Raw genomic sequence first — 6631 nt, 5'->3', positions numbered from 1 at the left:
ACATTTGTCACAAACGAATGTTTTGTTACGTGCTCAGTCGACGTGGACAGTGTACTAATGACATGTTTTTGGCACAAATGGAACGCGCAAATATCTATCGACGCATTTTTGGCACTAATGGTACCCCATAAATGGTACCCCATACTCGCTGGAGTGTAGAAAGCTAAAAGATCAGAAATGTACGAGGGTGCTAAACCATTTAGTGTTTTGTAAGTAAGTAAAAGAATTTTAAATTCAATTCTAAAAGACAGGTAGCCAGTGGAGTTCATATAGAAGAGGTGTAATGTGATCTGATTTCTTTACTTTCATCGGTGTTCTAGCTGCTGCATTCTGAATGACTTGTAACTTACTGATGGTGTTATTAGGTAGACCAGCAAAAAGGGAATTACAATAATCAAGACGGCTGGTAATGGAAGCATGCATTAACTTCTCAGCATCTTTAACAGTTAAAAACGGTCTGACTTTAGCAATGCTCTTGAGATGATAAAAGGCTGTTTTTGTCATATATTGAATATGACTTTTAAAGTTCAAATCAGAGTCAAAAATTACACGTAGATTACGAACATATGATTTACTTTGGGTTATGAGGCTTCCAAGCCTCAATTTCACCTCCCCTCTCATTCCAGACGCCATAGTCAAGTTTTCTTCATTGACTTTTAAAAAATTATTACACATCCACTCATTTATTGCTAACATACAAGAACTTAAGTTATTAATTAAATCAGGAGCATTAGGTTCTCCAGAAACATATAGTTGTATATCATCTGCATAACAGTGAAAGTCAACATTATATTTCCTAAAAATATTTCCTAGAGGCAGCATATAGAGAGAGAACAGTAAGGGGCCAAATATACTCCCCTGTGGAATTACACAATCAAGAGAAACAGAGGATAAGAAGCCAACTAATTTAACCTGAAAACTTCTTCCTAAAAGATAAGATTTAAACCAGTTTAAAACTGAGCCAGTGAGACCTATTGATTCGAGACGATGTAAAAGTATAGCATGGTGTCAAAAGCCGCACTTAAGTCTAGTAGAATAAGAATGGATATCTTATTTGAGTCCGTGTGAAGTCTTAGATCATTTACAACTTTTAATAAAGATGAGCTCTAAAACCTGATTGAAAAGTTTCAAATATCCTATTATGATAAAGAAAATCTGTGAGTTGCAGGTAAACAGCCTTTTCTAAAATTTTACTCATAAAAGATTTGAGATTGGTCTAAAATTATTAAAAAAATAGTATCATCTAAATTGGACTTTATAAGTAGAGGCTTCACCTTAGTTTATGCGACCTTCGACAATATAATCGAGATTAACCAAAGGAGTTTCATGACCTGCTCGTTTGCTCCTCCTGTGTGCCACGCCCACCTCATTACCTCATGTTAATTCCCGATTGTCATCACCTGTTGCCTGTTGTTTTCTGCCTATTCTGTGCATTTAGTCCGCGTCTAAGTCAGTATTCCCCAGTCCGGTCATTGATGTTGCGTGTCATGGTTCTGGACGGCACGGGAACGGGAACGGGGCATGGTGCACAAAGAAGGGGCGGACGACCCACTTGCGGCTCCAGCAAACAAAACAGGGTTTATTAAACAAAACAGAAAACACAACAAAACCAAAAAGACCACGAGGGGTCAAAACTAAAACAGGGAGGAATTAACTAAACTAACACACAAGGAAAACTAACTAGCACGACACTAAAGTAAAACCAGAGACAAGACTAGACAAGGGCATAGATGATGTAGACCTCAGAGACACGAGCGTAGACCTCAGAGACACGAGCGTAGACCTCAGAGACACGAGCGTAGACCTCAGAGACACGAGCGTAGACCTCAGAGACACGAGCGTAGACCTCAGAGACACGAGCGTAGACCTCAGAGACACGAGCGTAGACCTCAGAGACACGAGCGTAGACCTCAGAGACACGAGCGTAGACCTCAGAGACACGACGCGATGAACCAGCGGGGAACAGAACAAAGGCAGGAACTAATATACTACAGGGGTAATGACTAACACAGGGCAGGTGAGGCTGATTAACAAAGACTAGGGAAACAGGACACAGGTGAAACCAATTAACTCAAAGACACTAACAATCAGGGAAACTAAGAATTAATCAAGGAAACAGAAACCAACACTAGGGAATAAAACAGGTAAAGACACAAGCAGGGGCACAAGGGACAAAACCAAAACCAACTACAAAATCAGACACAAGAACTAAAGAAACTCAAATGAAACACTAGGGAGCAAAATACAAAAACAGAGGAGGCGGGATTCGAACTCACAACAAGAGGGAACTCAGGACCGAGGGGCAAACAGACAGCACATGCTTAATACATTGAGCCACGAGACCAGACAAGAGACAGGGGAGAAACAAGGACTGACGTATGGACGGGATGACCAGCACCACCTGCTGGTCAAACGGGGAAGGGGCACGGAAGGACCACAGCGGGAGGCTGACCCTGACAGTTGTGTGCAGTTTTGCTTGTTTCCCCTCAATTCCGTCGCCCCGTTTGCCTGAATTCCCGGCTCGGCTCACCTGCTTTCTCGCTCGCTAGCAAGCCGTTACAACAGGAGAAACGTCTTTTATGATTACTACTAGTCATGAACACCCTGGAGCTATCGAATATCCTTAGTTGAAACTGATTGTGAGGCATTTTTATGGGGTATTAGCTTGTGATGAGCTGAAGGAAGCAAAGCTTGATAAATTACCTGCAATCTTCATCGTCAATACACATCCTAGTTCAGCCCCCGGAGAACACTGGCTGGCGTTTTTCATTGGCCACGACAGCTCCGAAGAGTTTTTCGACTCGTGTGGAAATCCTCCTGATCACCCCAACTTTCCGAGAATCATAAAGACATTCATGATGAGGAACTGTGACCAACTGTTTACAACGCAAAGCAGGTTCAAGACGATCTCAGCCTGACACTCTCCTAAAGGATTATTAGGAACACCATACTAATATGGTGTTTGACCCAATTTCGCCTTCAGAACTGCCTTAATTCTACATGGCATTGATTCAACAATTAAGGTGCTGAAAGCATTCTTTAGAAATGTTGGCCCATATTGACAGGATAGCATCTTGCAGTTGATGGAGATTTGTGGGATGCACATCCAGAGCACGAAGCTCCCGTTCCACCACATCCCAAAGATGCTCTATTGGGTTGAGATCTGGTGACTGTGGGGGCCATTTTAGTATAGTGAACTCATTGTCATGTTCAAGAAACCAATTTGAAATGATTCGAGCTTTGTGACATGGTGCATTATCCTGCTGGAAGTAGCCATCAGAGGATGGGTACATGGTAGAGGTCGACCGATATATCGGCCGGCCGATATATCGGGCCGATATTTAGCATTTTTTAATGTATTGGCATCGGCCGATATCCGAGTGCACTACGCCGATTTTCAGATCGGGCAGCCCAGTGTTATTGTTGCTGTGGAACACGTGAACCATGCTGCCTTGTGCAGGACCACAGCCAGAAGTTTTGGAAGAGTCCTGGGATAAAACGGTAAGGCTTAAATTCTGATCTTTCAATGACCTGTTTATTTAAGTAGTTTGCTATGAAATGTTGCTTTAAAAGAAAACGCGAATTACGCTATTGGGAACTGGGGTAATGATAATGAGCCTTCAACCAACTGTAGCTTACAGGTAACATTAAGGATCATTGATTCTAATAGAGTTCGTTTTGTGCGCTTATTGGTGGGCTCACAGACGTTTTTTAATCGTTAAAAATCATTTTAATTGTTAACATTTTAATTATTACCATATCAGCTCGATGTTATCAGTTATGTTTTTTTTCTTGTGTCGGAGAGTTTCACTCTGTGAGTGTGTGGGGCGGAGCAGGCAGCTCTCAAATACTGCAGCGTGAGTGAGAGTTGCGTTACTCTGCCCTGATCACAGACAGCGCCGTCCTCTGAGACACAGAGAGCTAAGAACAATGCATGGCGGAGAAAAGTGTTTGTTCGAAAGTGTGGTTACCATTTACTTGAGCTGATGCTGACAATGGTCCTTCTGTGCAACCTTTTTTCATTTGAGACCGGAGATTCAAACAATTTGTCAGACGTCTAGATAAAAAGTGCATGACTTTGCGCAGTTAGTTTCCTCATTAAACATGTCTATCCTTTATACGGGCTTATACGTAGACAACGTCACAATCACTAGGGGCTTATGTTGTCCTTGCATACAAGGCTGTGCAATACGACAGTTATTTTATTTTATTTTCCGGGATCACTAGATTCTGATTGTGAATTTGGCTTTAAGCTATCTGTCTGCTAACAACAGAAACAACATGTTAGTGTACACTACTCATCATACCATGACGCACTTAGTGTTTTTTCTTTCTTCAAAATGTATTAGAGTGTAATTGTTTTAATGTGCATGGAATACTGGAATTGTAGAATGAATTGAAGATGAAGGTACTATAATAAAAATTCTAACCTTGCATTTATTCTTATGTTTTAGTAATTGCTGTCTGATGGCTGAACAAAAATCTAATCCTGTATGGCAGCATTTCACAAAGCCAACACCAGGAAAAGCCAGGTGTAATATCTCCAGCAGACTGGTGAGCTTGGGAGCTGAAGAATGAGTTTGCTGCTAAAGAGATTCTGATGCTGCTATCTTTATTGTTTATAAGTTTAAGTTGTTTATAAGTTGTATTGTGTTTTTGTTATTTAAGTTTATATTTAAATTTACACAAGTCAGTATTCAATAAATGCTAAGTTGAGAAATTTTGTGTATCGTTTGTTATTATTAATGTGATATTTTATCATGCAAATAGAGGGGAAAACGTCCAATTTTCGGCCAAAAAATATCGGCAGCATATATCGGCCATCGGCTGACCCTGACTCCTAAATATCGTCATCGGCATCGGCTATTGAAAAACCCATATCGGTCAACCTCTAGTACATGGTGGTCATAAAGGGATGTACATGGTCAGAAACAATGCTCAGGTAGGCCGTGGCATTTAAACGATGCCCAATTGGCACTAAGGGGCCTAAAGTGTGCCAAGAAAACATCCCCCACACCATTACACCACCACCACCAAGCCTGCACAGTGGTAACAAGGCATGATGGATCCATGTTCTCATTCTGTTTACGCCAAATTCTGACTCTACCATTTGAATGTCTCAACAGAAATCGAGACTCATCAGACCAGGCAACATTTTTCCAGTCTTCAACTGTCCAATTTTGGTGAGCTCGTGCAAATTGTAGCCTCTTTTTCCTATTTGTAGTGGAGATGAGTGGTACCCAGTGGGGTCTTCTGCTGTTGTAGCCCATCCGCCTCAAGGTTGTGCGTGTTGTGGCTTCACAAATGCTTTGCTGCATACCTCGGTTGTAACGAGTGGTTATTTCAGTCAAAGTTGCTCTTCTATCAGCTTGAATCAGTCGGCCCATTCTCCTCTGACCTCTAGCATCAACAAGGCATTTTTGCCCACATGACTGCCGCATACTGGATGTTTTTCCCTTTGCACACCATTCTTTGTAAACCCTAGAAATGGTTGTGCGTGAAAATTGAGCAGATTGTGAAATACTCAGACTGGCCCATCTGGCACCAACAACCATGCCACGCTCAAAATTGCTTAAATCACCTTTCTTTCCCATTCTGACATTCAGTTTGGAGTTCAGGAGATTGTCTTGACCAGGACCACACCCCTAAATGCATTGAAGCAACTGCCATGTGATTGGTTGATTAGATAATTGCATTAATGAGAAATTGAACAGGTGTTCCTAATAATCCTTTAGGTGAGTGTGTGTGTATATATATATATATATATATATATATATATATATATATATATATATATATATATATATATATATATATATTCCCTTTTGATTATTATGTATTATGGCGTTCCGTAGATTTGATTCAACGTGGGACAGGATTTTTCCTGTACGTCTGGACCGTGTGATCGAATGGTCCCACACATATTATTTCTTCAGATCGAAACTGGCAACGCTGGTGAGAATTGATAGTTTGACCGACAAAGCCGTGCCTCCCCAATTAGCCAGACAGAATGACACTGAGATTTATATTTATATCAAAACCATGAGATACTGAAATGGTTTTATTGGGTCATCAGGAGTTGGCATTTAAGGGAGAGGATGACAGTGAAAACTCGGACAACAAAGGAAAGTTGTATAGGAAGTTTCAATGGTGGAACAACTGTACAGTAGTTCCTGGGGCAAAAATGGCTGTGATGGGCAAATAAAGCTGGTTGTATTTTTTGACCCCACTAGATAGCGCACTTAGCTTGCTTTGGGGCAAGCTTTGAGCCCTTTTATGAACAGAGATCACCATCTAGTGGGGTCAAAAAAAACAGCAAATGATTCATTTTGGCCATCATAAATACAAATATTACAAACTATTACATTTCAAAGTTGTTTTAAGTATTGAACCAAATATTTTTTGTATTGACTCCCACCATAATGAGATTATATACATAAAAATGAGAGATATAGAAGTAGCATGTCACAAGCCTGTATAATGTGCATCAAGTGAACACCTTAATTCTCATGAATGTTTTGCATGTACATGAAATTGGGGGAGGCTGACCCGTCTACCAGTCCACTCCTGTGTAGTTTACAGATATGGTCTGTGTGTGTTCTGGTGTGTTCGTTCTGCACACGTAATAGAA

The 6631-nt window shown here is 40.9% G+C and overlaps 1 long non-coding RNA gene across 1 annotated transcript; it reads left to right on the top strand.

Annotated features, from left to right (window-relative positions):
• The first annotated feature begins 3435 nt into the window (after positions 1–3435).
• On the top strand, positions 3436–4720 carry LOC140590935 (uncharacterized). Its single transcript, XR_011991839.1, has 2 exons — positions 3436–3501; positions 4455–4720. It is a non-coding gene; the product is annotated as an uncharacterized lncRNA (long non-coding RNA).
• The last annotated feature ends 1911 nt before the right edge of the window (positions 4721–6631 follow it).

Source organism: Paramormyrops kingsleyae, chromosome 5, assembly GCF_048594095.1.
Source record: "Paramormyrops kingsleyae isolate MSU_618 chromosome 5, PKINGS_0.4, whole genome shotgun sequence".
NCBI lineage: Eukaryota > Metazoa > Chordata > Actinopteri > Osteoglossiformes > Mormyridae > Paramormyrops > Paramormyrops kingsleyae.
Note: the sequence above shows the minus strand (reverse complement) of the source record. Positions and strands in the feature narration are given on the sequence as shown.